This window comes from Ips typographus, unplaced genomic scaffold (assembly GCF_016097725.1).
Source record: "Ips typographus isolate SLU unplaced genomic scaffold, UJ_Ityp_2.0 IpsContig73, whole genome shotgun sequence".
NCBI lineage: Eukaryota > Metazoa > Arthropoda > Insecta > Coleoptera > Curculionidae > Ips > Ips typographus.
In genome coordinates, this window is record NW_028098578.1 from 200,333 (window position 1) to 213,996 (window position 13,664).

At 41.0% G+C, this 13,664-nt stretch overlaps 2 long non-coding RNA genes across 2 annotated transcripts in view; both read right to left on the minus strand.

Annotated features, from left to right (window-relative positions):
• The window catches only part of LOC145739872 (uncharacterized), a 175,970-nt gene that overhangs the window by 5,806 nt on the left and 156,500 nt on the right, over window positions 1-13,664 (minus strand). The gene's annotated exons all lie outside the window — the stretch shown is intronic.
• LOC145739866 (uncharacterized) lies at window positions 1,197-5,384 on the minus strand. Its single transcript, XR_014181257.1, has 3 exons — window positions 1,794-5,384; window positions 1,569-1,734; window positions 1,197-1,516 (listed from the first exon to the last, which is right to left on the minus strand). It is a non-coding gene; the product is annotated as an uncharacterized LOC145739866 (long non-coding RNA).

Below are 13,664 nucleotides of genomic sequence, written 5' to 3' on the forward strand. Positions count from 1 at the left end.
GGTTTTGTTGTTATAACTTAGTATAAGACAAGTTTCATTTTTGTTTTAAAATGGATCCTAATTGAAGGGGTAAGTAGTAAGTTTTTCACATAAAAATGTTTGATCAAAAGTTTACATTTAAATATTAATATACTCAAAATGGAAATGCGTTTTTACGTCACTATTAGGAGACAAAATTTTGAATGTTTTTTTTTATGTTCCGCCCAATATCCCACGGGTTTGTTTAGTGTTTTGTTGAAGAAACTTACTTAATAAACTAATGCTAAAAAGAAACCTTGCTCATATTTGCACATAAGTCTAAAATACGGGGTTAATTTTTTACTGACGTTTCAAAAGTTCAAAATGCTATACTTAGCTATATTTTGTTCTGCTTACAGATGTGGACGAAAACTTTTTTATTATTAGTTACCAGGACCTTTTTGACATGGTTCAGAGTTTTTCCGATAAAAGCATTAATAGTAGATTCACTACTTTAGAAAATAAAATTTTAGAACTGACGAAAAATAAGCAACTCAGCAAGAACGAAAAAAGAAATTTATCAAGATTTAAATCAGATTTTTTAAAAAAATGGATGGTTTCGTGTAGATCTAAAGACAGATTCATACAAACACATGCAAAATGGTTGAGTTTGCAAATGAAATTTTTCAAAAGAAGCAATCAAGTCAAACGAAAATCAAGCAATAAAGGTCGACCTAAAGTATCTTTTGAAGATAGCAGTGATCGTTCCAAAAGAATGAAAACTAGTAATTTGCGAAATACATCTAGTGCAGTAGAACTCGCCTATGCAACGCAAATGAATTTTCGTGCCGAAGGAAACAATCAAGCTGCAAATACTCAAAGACATTACCAATACACCATCAAAAGCTCACGAGTATTGCAACGCCTTAAAAAATAAAACAACAACTTATACTGAATTGAGTGCTGATGAGGCACTTTCTCTTCTAATAGAAGCAAAGTTAAGCAAGAGTCAATACAATTTAATCAGGCGTCAAGTCAAAGAAAAAAACTGTCATATTTATCCTTCCTTTGATGAAATCAATAAAGCAAAGAAGCGATGTTACCCTAACTCAATAATTGTCTCTTCGGATACTGTAGCCGAAGTTCCAATGCAGTCAATGCTGAATCATACTTGCAAAAAATTGCTTCAGTTACAAGAAGAAGGTATTGATAGTTTAAACTCCTGCTCAAACGTAAATTTAGTTTTAATATGTAAATGGGGCCTAGACGGTTCTTCAGGTCAATCGGAGTACAAACAAAAATTTGGCAAAACCGGTAGTTCTGACTCTAGTATAGTGTAACATAGAGATTACATTAGGTGCCGTTACCTTAAGTTGCCCCGGTCTCCCCCAGTACAATGTTTGTGTCAGCAAGATTGGCGAATTGGGGTCATGATGTGAGTATAAATACTGTACCAAAAGCACGTACAGATCACTGATCTCTGGGTTAGTCTGGGTACGCCTATTGTGCAACGCAACGTGGAGTAGTAGGTGACCAAGTGCCACACCCTAGATCAGCCCTAGCAAAGGAAATAGTGTGGGCGAGCAGCATAAGTTGCCGCACCTACTTACCTCCCTTTGTTAGGTTCTTCACGTCTTCACGGTTCTTCACGTTCTACCGGCTCGGTGAATGCCCTCGGACCTAAGTCTAGGGTTCATTCATCCCCGTTAAAGCGTCGCCCCCCGTGTTTCTCCTGCCTAGATCAGACCGCATCATGCTCCCCGCCATCTTGGTAATCTGGGGGTAAGATTCCTGACTAGCTACTAAGGCACTATAATTTAATAAAAGTGGGTTACCTGTGGAAACCTGTGTGTTCTTTTCCCTTAACTACCACTTAACGTGACATGGTGGAAGCGCCTCGTTTCATCCCCGTCTGCTAATCCCCACATTAGTAGACACGCCCTCGCAGACGCATTTAGCGGCGCAGGTAAAAGGGAATGAATAAAGGGTACAATTTGAGATCCGCAAAGATCGACAGCCCATTTGCACCAAGGCACAGAAATTCAAGTGTTGGGAACATACAGAACCAAGATACGGAGGGATCACCGAGATATATCACCCTGACCTTGGTACGACAAAAAGACGCAACGGAAGCAAGGAAAAGTGACGAAGACAGAGAAAACGTAACGATACGTAATCAAACACATCCCCAGGGGATAAACAGGGAATTGGAAGCACTCACCGACGCAATGGCGAACACTACGATCTCCACGGTGGAAACGGGGGAAAAAACGCCCGCTTTGCCACAATTCATCAGCCCCCCAACATACAATCCCTGCGAAGATTCAGCACAATCTTTCATAGCAACGTACGACCGAATGGCAGTGGCCCACAATTGGAATGATGCCGTGAAGATTCTGTACATTCAATCCTTCCTGCAGGGGGCTGCAAATTTATGGTACACAGAATATAAAGAAGGCCACCTGGACAGTAACTGGCCTCTCATATGTCAGGCATTTAAAAAGGAATTTGACGACGATAACAGCAGCCTGCGTCTGCTGGCAAAAGTTCGAGAAAGAACACAGGACCCGTTAGAACCTACAAGAAACTATTTCTACGATCTAAGGGTCCGCTACGAGGAATACAAGCGGAATATCGATTTTGGGGAATTCCAGGAGATCTTTCAAAACGGTTTAACAACCGAAGCCAAAGCTAGGTACTACTGGCTCACACACTTCCCCAACCAGCCACCTAGATCACTGGAAGAAATCAAATTATTATGCATCACAATGGACAACGCCCCCACAGAATCACCCCCACGGCCCTCAACACCCACGTTCCAGCCACAACGGCGGGCATACGATAACTCAAACTTTGGGGAACCGGCGCGGTACAAAACCCGCCGCCCCTCCACGGGCTACAGAGACGCACCCACATTCCGACGTTACTCCGGCACAAGGGCACGAGATAATAGTGTAATAGTGCTACCGGTGTGGTAAAATTGGGCACTTCGCCGCAGTCTGCAGAGGCAGGCCGCAGCACCCAAACGACAATGGGTGGCAAAATTGAGTCCCGTCACCCTCTCCACTTGGGGGTCCACGTGCAGTAAGGTATTGACAATCAACGTTATTTTAAATGGATTCTTCATACCAGCAATAATAGATCCAGGGGCGGAGCTGAACATAGTAAGCGATCGCCTAATAGGGAACAAGCAAAGAAGCACAAGACACTCCATCCTTCTGCTCACGGCAGGGGGCCAGAAAACCCCCTGCCTGGGGGAAACGAAAGAAGGGTTACCTGTGGAAACCTGTGTATTCTCCCTCAACTACTCCTTAACGTGACAATAGTATTGACATCATTAGTACCCATAAGGCTTATATCGTACAGAAACCAATAAAAATAATCAAATAATTTGGCAAAATGTAAGAACATCATCGCCTCGTTTTTGTCGTCCTTTAAAATTACAGTTCATTCACGAAACAGCAGAGCTAATTAAACTAGAAAAAGAGTTTGTAGACCGTCAAATTAATAATATCGTTCCATTTACTTGTACCACTAATAACTCAAATGTAACTGTTAATTTTGAACTACATTTTATAATGATTGACGGTAAAGTTTGCAATTCTTTAACTTCAAACAAATCTACTCAAAGATGTTATATTTGTGGAGCCTGTTCTAAAGACTTTAATAATATCGACAATATTGTTCTACGACCAGCAAATACTGATAACTTTAAGTATGGCCTGTCTACTTTACATGCTTGGATACGATATTTTGAATGTCTCTTACATTTAGCTTATAAAATGGATATTAAAAAATGGCAAGCTAGAAGTGATATTGATAAACAAATTGTATTGGATACCAAAAAGCGTATTTAAGGGCAATTGCGCAACCAGATAGGGCTTATTGTTGATAAGCCTAAGCCCGGTTTTGGTAGCTCCAATGATGGTAACACAGCTCGTAGGTTCTTTGAAAATGTAGAAGTAGTATCAAATATAACCAAAATTGACAAACAATTAATTACAAAATTTCATGTAATATTGCAAACTTTATCGTCTGGATTTGACATCAATACAGATAGATTTAAGGAATATGTTCTTGGGACGATTTAGGAGTGTCAGGGAGTCAATTTTTCTTTTGCTCGATTGTGTCAATTGTTTTTCCCCGCAACTTGTATGCGTTAATGTTTAATCTTGCGTACATGTAGGGAATTTCGTTTTTTTTTCTATTCTCTATTTTGTCTTGTTGTCAGTTTTGACAATTTACCTGATTTTGACTTTTACCGGATTTGACTTACTTTGTAACCACTTTGCTTTGTTGTAAAGGGCTGAGCGGAATTGGGTGCCGCCATGGTCACTTAACCTCTCTAAGGTTTTTGGGAGGGTGGTTCATGGGGGGAAAGTCTTAAGGTCCCTGTAAGTACCTTAATGGCCCTGGAGTACGGGGACTTTCTACTGCGTTCGACCTCAGCCCCAATTGCTTGGTTGAGTGGGATTTGGCGTCAGTGGTTTCGTTCGGAACACCCCAGTAGATTTAATTTTTTTTGTGTGGTTACTAATACACTAACCGTTCGGTGTATTTTTCGGGTTTTCTAGAGAGGGTTCCTATCAAAAACCTTTCCTTTTGTTGGTGGACGATTGTCTTCTCTTTCCTGTTAGTTTTCTTTATTTCATTTCCACCTGCCAGGTGATTTGTTTTGGTTTCTCTTTCTGTGGTTTTCCTGAGCGTTGAGTCCTGTCTCTGTTTATCTCTACCGAGACCAATGAATGAGGTTTCCTCTCACATAACGAGGTTTAACCCCGTTTTAATTTTCTGGACATAAACCGGTTAGAGATTTATAGGGTCATGACGACTTCTCCAGGGAATATTGTTTGAGTGGGAGACTGGAGCGAGTCAACTGGTACCTTGTGTTTTTTTTTCTCCTCTTCAGAGCTACTTCATAGCTGTGATGAGCTTCATTTTCGTTTGAAAGGTTGTATGCCTCCTTCAAATGGTATACTGGCGCCCATCATTTGTTTTCTTGATTTTGGTGGTTTATCGTCTTTTGGTTTGCTTTTCTTCAGGTCAGTTTCGAGGTGCTTTTTCACTTGAAAAAAAAAATTGAACAAGTTTAATTTTTTTTTTGGTTACTTAGGGGAGTGTGTTACGTACGAAATAGAGTTTTCGTCCGTTAACTCGTTTGATTTGTGTTTTTAATGTCCATGGGCCTAGTTACACTAGTAGACCGATTCCGATCGCTTAAATCCTCCAATTGCACTTTGTGCATATTTTGTTGTAAATGTGGGTGCGTGACCTGATAAGTTATCAGGTGCCGTAGCCACGTGATTGGTTTCGATTTTTGTCGGGGAAGCGTCGGTTTGTGGTCGTGTTTCTTTGTGTCAGGTGCCATGTGCCTATTTAATCACCCCACTTTGTGATATCGGTCTCTTTACCACTACAGCACTCGAACTGCCGACATCTGATCTTTTTTCTGAGCGGTGTGGCGCGTGTGAATTTTTAATCCGTGATCATCTGGCCGAATTACAGGTAAATTGGTTTTATTGTTAGTTCTTTTGAATTATTTTGTATCGGCCCAATTTTCCAACACAGCATTGTGTTCGGCCCAACCGGATATTCAGAGATTTTTCCAACCGGATATTCAGAGATTTTTCCAACCGGGGATTCAGAAACTTTTCCAACCGGAATTTCAAGGACTTTCCGACCAAAGATCCAAGGGTTTTCCCGACCAAATAACATTTCAATCGGGGATTGAATCAGCCTGACTGGGACTGCTTTGTCCAGAGTTTTCCGGACCAACCCACGTGTTGGAAAAGCCGACCACCGGCCACAGAGTCTCAAAGGGTCAGAATCGAACCACCACAATTCCTCACTTGATTCAGTTTAGTTTGATTTAATTTTTATTTTTTAGTTAATATTAGTTTGCTCTAAACAGCTTCAACACTTGTCATCACCTCTGGTCACCTTTTTGGTTGCCGGAACAAGTGTTGAAGCTGTTTGTTCGTTTTCCCTGGTGTTATGCTGTTTTCTGCCTTAGGTACCTGTCACCAGGCTCTGGACCCCATTTCCTACCTGGAAATCAGCGGTGGCCACTACTGACGACTGGGAAGAGGATACTGGAGGTTCCAGGACCCAAACATCGTCTTTGACAGCTGGTAAGGGCAATTAGAGACAGTGTGGCACTGGGAAAACTTTTCTTGTTTTTTTTCCATTTGTTTTAAGTTTAACTTCAATTTTGTTTTCTTTTATTTTAATTTAAATTCCTTTAATAATTTGGTTCTTGGCAACTTTTGTAAATTTTGTAAAGATTCTGTAAGTTGTAAATATTGTAGTTTTGTTTTTTAACTTGTAATATACACGTGTACATATACAACAAATGGTTCGTTTGATTTCCTGCAGTATGTCCAAGTGTGTTCATCTATAGCTAGTTATGAACTCATGCAATTAATCCACGACCTTGAGCTATCTAATTAAAGAATGTTGAAATCTCATTAACGTGAGGTTTCATCATAACAATGCAAGCAGAACGCTGACAGCTACCGAGCGGAAGTTTTCGGTGACCGAGAAAGAATGCTTAGCAATAGTCTGGGGAGTTGAAAAGATGCGACCATACCTGGAAGGTTGCCGTTTTACCGTAGTGACTGATCACCAGTCGTTACGTTGGCTACACTCCTTAAAAAGCCCGTCCGGACATCTAGCACGCTGGAGTATTTATCTCCAACAATTTGATTTTGAAATCAGGTACCGTAAGGGAGTTTTGAATAAAGTCGCGGATGCTCTGTCACGAGATCCGGTTCCGACGACGTCTACCGACCCGCCAGACTCCGTAGTAGTAATCGAGGATTTTGTGCCGTGTTCTTGGTATCTGGCCAAGAAGAGAGCTGTTGAGAACAATCCTAGTGAGTTTCCCGATTACTGCATAAAAGACGGCCGCCTGTTCTGACATTTCTGGGATATAAATGAAGGCATCACCGCCGAACCGAACGCGCCTTGGAAACTTTGCGTCCCAAAACCTGCTCGTGAAACCGTTTTACGGCAGAACCATAATGAACCGACCGCCGGACATTTGGGAATAGCAAAAACTACCGTCCGTATTGCCCAACGTTATTACTGGCCGGGAATGATGCGTGATATTGCTAAATATGTCCGTAATTGTTCCTCCTGTCAAAGATATAAGCTTTAACAGCAGGCACCTCCAGGCACATCACAACACGACTCTACCGGGTTCACGCCCGCGTACCTGAATTTTGGCCGTGAGTTAGAGCCTCCAAAGGCTCTGTATCGTTTTGCTAGTCGGAACCGTCCGTGGAGCCCCAGTTCTCCGATATTGAGGGACATAATAGCCGCCTCAAACAGCTTTGTGATATTTATGAGCTGGTCCGTCTAAATCTGAGTCGGGCGTTCACCACTCAGAGCCGCCACTACAATCTCCGGCGACGCGAATGGAGATAGATGTCACCTGGGAGATCAAGTTTTCCGCAGGGAAAATCCTCTGTCCTCCGCTGTCCGAGGTTTTGTCTCGAAACTAGCGCCTAAATACTCAGGGCCGTATACCGTTGTCAAAGTTGTTTCTCCCGTGGTCTATGATCTTAAAGATCGTACCGGCAAAGTTCTTCGACATATCCACATAAAGGACCTTAAGTCAGCTTATGTCAACAACAAGTGAACAAGTCAATCATAGCCGCAAGAAGACCGTCCTGCCACCGCCCAGGGTACCTCCGATTACGTGCCGTTTCGTGTCCCGAGGGGTCCAATGCCACCTGGGTTCCGAGGGAGCGAGCCGACGTTGTGCCCGTTGTTGCAGTGTAGTGTTGCGTCGTGTGCGCCCGTGACGTGAAGTTGTGTTTCTTTTTGTTTGGTATTACTTGTTGCTAAGACTTAAGTTTTAATTTTAGAGTCTGGTACAGAGATAAGGTTTAGTATATTATTTGGTAACCGGGGAGGTCAATCATTGAAGTTGTAAAAAAAAGTAAACTAGTTTTCTTTTTTTATATATATATAATATTTTTCTGTTTTGTTTACTAAGCCGTCCGTTAGTACCGTTGGTTTTGCGGCGATATGCAGATAAGGGATCTATTAATAGAAGCCGTATAGTAAAGTAACCAGTGCTAGTACGTTGCCAAAATACGATAAGCCGTATTGTTAAGTTATTATATTTTCTCAGGATTGGCCAGTCCGATTTTTACCATTCTTGTTGGAAACCATTGGTAGTATTACAGGGTTTACAACAACGCTGCAGTATGATAGCGCGTAATAGGAAATTAGTGGTTTACGACTTTCCTTGTAATTATAATTCGCGAGTTGACGTAGCTGGCTAGGTTGGCCGAAGCGTACCGTTTTCCTGCAGTACTGCGGTTCGGTACGCGTCACTCGAGTAGGGCCGCGTTTCCCACTACCTGAAAGTGGGGAAATCCGGCTGTCTATAAAACTGGCGTGCGCCGCCAGTTCGTTCTCTGTTGAGATCACTAGCTCTCCCCGAGCAACATCTCAACCACCCAGCAGCACCGCCGCCTCCCAGTAAGTATACCTGTTTAGTGGCTAGCCCTCCTAGTGCACTGTGTACCTGTTATTTGAACACCGAGGCTCGCTAGACCGGGTGTTCGTTCCCTGTTTACTCCAACCCTGTACCGCCGTTTGTTGTAGCGTCGTGGTTCGCTAGACCGGGCGCTGCTTTAACGTTCACGTCACCAGTTTTCATTGCAAACGCTACATGGTTCGCTAGACCGGGCGTTTGCACCGTTAGTCCCAAGCCGGCCATTTTTCCGGCCCTTTTACTTCAGTAGCATCGTGGCTCGCTAGACCGGGTGCTACGCCATAGATAGTAGGTTTCTATACAAACACTACATGGTTCGCTAGACCGGGTGTTTGTATACTTTTCCCCGATAGGCCAATTTCCGGCCCTAGTTCACTCTGTAGCGTCGAGGTTCGCTAGACCGGGCGCTACACGATAGTTCCGTATTCAACACAAACGCTACATGGTTCGCTAGACCGGGCGTTTGTGTCATTTAGTAGTCCGGCCGCACTTCCTGGCCCTGTCTTTTGTTGACTACGCTACATGGTTCGCTAGACCGGGCGTAGGGGGCAAGTTTCTAGATCCTGTTGCCAACAAGAACCACTACAAGGCTCGTATAGACCGGGTGGTTCAGCAATACCCTTTTTCCACTCTTTTACCGACCCGTGACACCGTAACTTTATTTGCACTAGGACGGTTAATTGCTTAGTTGTAAACGTAGACCTGCATTGTCCCTGTAATTAACTTTGATTCATCTTGTACCTGTAACAGTCATTGCATTGCGTGGTTTTTTTTTAACTTTCTGCATTATACCGTTGACCTGTTTTGCATCGCATCCGACCCGTACCGTAACTAAGTTGCACACGCTCACTCTCGTTCTTGTTTAATTAAGGGGAGGGGGGATTTAAGATACGCTTATTCGCCTAATTATTTGGTTTAGTTAAGTTTGCTGGCATTTTAAGTTAAGCAATTAGAATATACTTTAGTTGATTGGTACTTTTGGCTTTTATTAGCGTTGTCACCAACTGAACCACTGTTACCACAGATTGTCGGGAACCTTGTCTCCAGCTGTTTAAAAGCTACCAAGGCATACGAATTGTGTTTCCTGGTTCACATTTCGAAAACTCTAAATACTTTCTTAAAACCAGGTGGCGCCCGATCCAATTCTCATTAACTTTTGTTCTAGAACACACTTTAATTCGAACTCTCGAATAAATAGCGTCACACTGCTGCTCCAACTTCTAAAGCTGTAACTGACTCAACCAACATTATGGCTGACGTTATGAGAGAAAAAATGGTCAGGTTTTGCCATTATGTTCAATTATCACGCTAATCTATTTTTTTTTTCATAATGACCGTGTTGCAGGTAATGAAACTAGGCATTGACACTATCTGACATAAAGCAACTCTAGTAAAGGCAGTATCTGCCATTTAATTGCTAATATTAAAACACTTTCAACTAAAAATGGATTGTATGCAAGAATTTCGTAAAAAAATTTAAAGCTTAAGAAAAGTCACGTCTGACATTCATGATTCCATTCAACGCTTAAAAATAGTCACGTAACCTTTGTAACTGAATTCAATAATTGAAAACAATCACGAGACCTTTTTAGGCTCCCTGTTGATGGTAAAACTGGTGACCTTCAAGGTGCTATCTTGACATTGACAGCTAATTTTTTCAATTAAATGTGACTTACGATTTTCTTCATCATTACGATTCACGTTTAGAGATTGTTATGTAAATAATACATTAATGCAAGACCATGAGACTTTCAAGCTGAAGAGTTCTCTCTGGGAGCTTCAGTAGAACAGTTTAAGAAGTGCACGTGAGTTTTATTACTCGTTTTCAGTCAGATAGCTTCAAAAACCGCTTGCGGCTTGAACAATAAATATTTAAAAGAGGTGAATAAACACGTAACCTTTGTGAATTAATTATCATGTAAGTACAAGATAATTTTAATTAAACCAACTTATGTCTGACAATGCTTTTTATAAATTCAGTATTCATTTAATCTTTCTCTATGAATAAACGTTGTTGTTTTTGTTATCCAATCTTTGAGTTTAACTTGACTACGACCCCAGCCTACAGGTCCCCGCGTTACGTTATTATCGTGATAACAAGAGCCTTACGAAGACACACCATCCTTGACCAATGTAAGGACCATAAAATCCCACCCTCTATCATTAACCCATCGGTTCTGGGAAACGATTTGAAAAAACTAAAATTAGAGATTGAAAAATCCGAGCAAGACATTGCAATCCCTCTTAAACAGATCTCCACGTATTATGAACTCCCAATTTCAGAATGCTCATTTTTCCAAAACAGAATTCTAGTATTAGTCAAAATACCAGTGATACAGAAAAATCAACATTGGGACCTTTTCGAATTAGTAACCTCACCCTTTGCGTGGTTTAACCAAACTTGCACAATACCACATCAAACATTATTTTTGGTAATAAACAACGAACCCACCCAAGATAAACAAAGTCTACGTCAAATTTCGGGCTCCGGATTACACCAATGTAAACCTTATCACGATAAATTATGTTTCATCCCACGATTCTCATCAGATAATACCCAAGGTCCTGAATGTGCAAGAAAACTGTACGAGGGATGTACGGTACAAGAGTTAAGTCATTTCTGTCCAATGAACTGCCACACGTCAAGTTCACTAATAATTTCCGAAATAGCAGAAGAAACATACATTGTTACCCACCCCGACACTGCAACGATTATCAAATGCGGCGAAACCAGTTCAACAATACCAAAAAATTACGGCCACCAGGGCTCAATTAAGATAAAACTGCCCTGTAATTGCAAACTGATAGCGCAAGGCAAAACTATCATTCCTCAGCGTTTTCCCTGTCCCGACGTCGTAACTCTCAAACCAAAGGCTATCTACATCATCCCAGCGACATGGTCCAACCTACAGTCTTTCATAGTTAACCCTAAAATAACAAATAATGTACCCACTTATAAAAACATAGAAGAATGTTTAAATACGAATTGGCCCCTGCAAATACCGCACTTGAATCTGACTAGCAACGAGAATCTAGTCAGGACAGTAATCGACCAAATTGACGAAATAAGCCAAGAGAATACTTATAGTGACAGATACGGTCTGCACAGTGACACAATATTCCTGGTGTGGAATATCATATTGTCAATTCTTGTAGTATATTTGATACAAAGTCAAAATAGAGTAATAGTAGCGTCAAATTTAGTAGCTGCCGCAAGAGCAGACAAAAAAGGGGAAGCATCCTCTGAATATCTACATGATGTATTCTTTTATACTACTTGTGCGTGCCTCCTTCTTTTCGTAATTATCATAGCACATAAACTCATAAAATACGTAGTAAACTGCAGGAAAAGCAGACGCCGTGGAAATCCGAAATCGCCTATAAAAGAAAAAGAAAGAATTGAAATGACTAAGATGGGCGAAAATAAAAGCTCTAAAGAATCAAAAATTTTTACGCTCGAATTAAAAGAAAATAAAGAATTACGCTCACTGTCCCAAGGCGAAACAGTATTAGCCCAAATAGAGTGTACTAAAATACGCAAGTGATTTTCCTTAGTAAGGGAAAAAGGAAAAAATGATACATGTATCGACAATTAATTCTTCTCCTATGCTGCAAGCGGATGACAATCACTTTGTTATTTAAGTCATCGCGGTACAAACGTTCACAAAAAACTGCTGATGAATAAATATCATCGTTATTTCATTTCTAACTTGCACAATCCAGCATACGAGAATAATTAATAAAAAACGCGCGCGAGAATTAATAATTACATAATGGTATGTAAAAAACAAAATACATATAAAAAAAAGGGGCAAATGAAAGAAAAATATATTGGGGCGAAAAAAGTAGGTACACTACGAGCATATGCGGTAATTAAGTACCGTAGTCAAAATATGGGGCGTTAAATTCCACGGGTTTACAATTTCAAAAATTATGTGAGTTTCTAAATGTAATAAATAAACGGTTGAAAAATGTAACTTGAAGACTTTATAAAAGTCAAACGGGGCACGTAAGAAAAAGATTACAAAGTTTCAATATGAGGACGTTAACGGTTTTCACATGATATAATATGGGCAAGCAGCGCTTGATAAGCATATTACAAGTTTTCGAAGAATCGCAGTAAGCCTTTACAATGTATTAAAACAAAACCAGTGACAGGCAAATGGACAATTTATAATATAGGTTTATATTATATTTAAGAAAAACAAAGGGATTTATTTTTTTTTTTTTTTTAGTGCATAACTTAACTAAGGCTATTATCAATATGCCTATATATTTTACGAGGGAGTTTATGATTATAACGGGAATGTTAGACATTAAGATTAAAATAGCAGTAGGTAGTAATACGTTTTTTATTGCGTTTAACACTGACGGGAGTTACTACGCGAAGAAGCCAAAAGGAAGCCACTACAAAATGAAGAGCGAACAAGGCTTTGGATCAGACTCGGTAAAAACTAATACACGCCACTGGAAATGGAAACGGAAATCAGCAAAAGCTAAAAGCAACAGGCACAGGAGACTGGAAACGCTGACGATGAAAAACCAACCAGGGAACGTCAGACCGCGACCACAGTCGAGTCGGTTTGTGACCGTGGTCGCGGTAGGAGTAACTACATTGAGCCGTAGTGACCCGCCACGGGGATGGTCTCAAATCGGCCCTAAACAACGCGGACCTATATAAATTATCGGATTAATAAGCGAGTTATAGGCAAACTTCTTTAAATTTGTATTGCTAACTCCCTGATAGGGCTGTCCACCACAACATTGGGTTGACAAGTTGTCCATCTCGGACCGGAGGCTCTTGAGATTCAACGCAGTCCCGAAGATTCGGAAGTTGAAACTGGTGGAGGTACGTTCTCACCAGTGACCTTTACCCCAATGTGTCCATTGGTGGTATCCATAAAATAGAAATATATGCTACACTTTGATCTTAGCCAAAGGGCCTACACTTTGATCTTAGCCAAAGGGCCTACACTTTGATCTTAGCCAACGGGCCTACACTTTGATCTTAGCCAAAGGGCCTACACTTTGATCTTAGCCAAAAGGCCTACAGTTTGATCTTAGCCAAAAGACCGAGAAGCAGAGCAGAAAGGCAGAAAATATGTTGCTCTAGTGATATTTTTGTCCTCGGCCAGTACCATCCTACCATCATCGGTTCCAGGCAACCGTGAAAATACAGTTCTGGGAATTGTTCCAC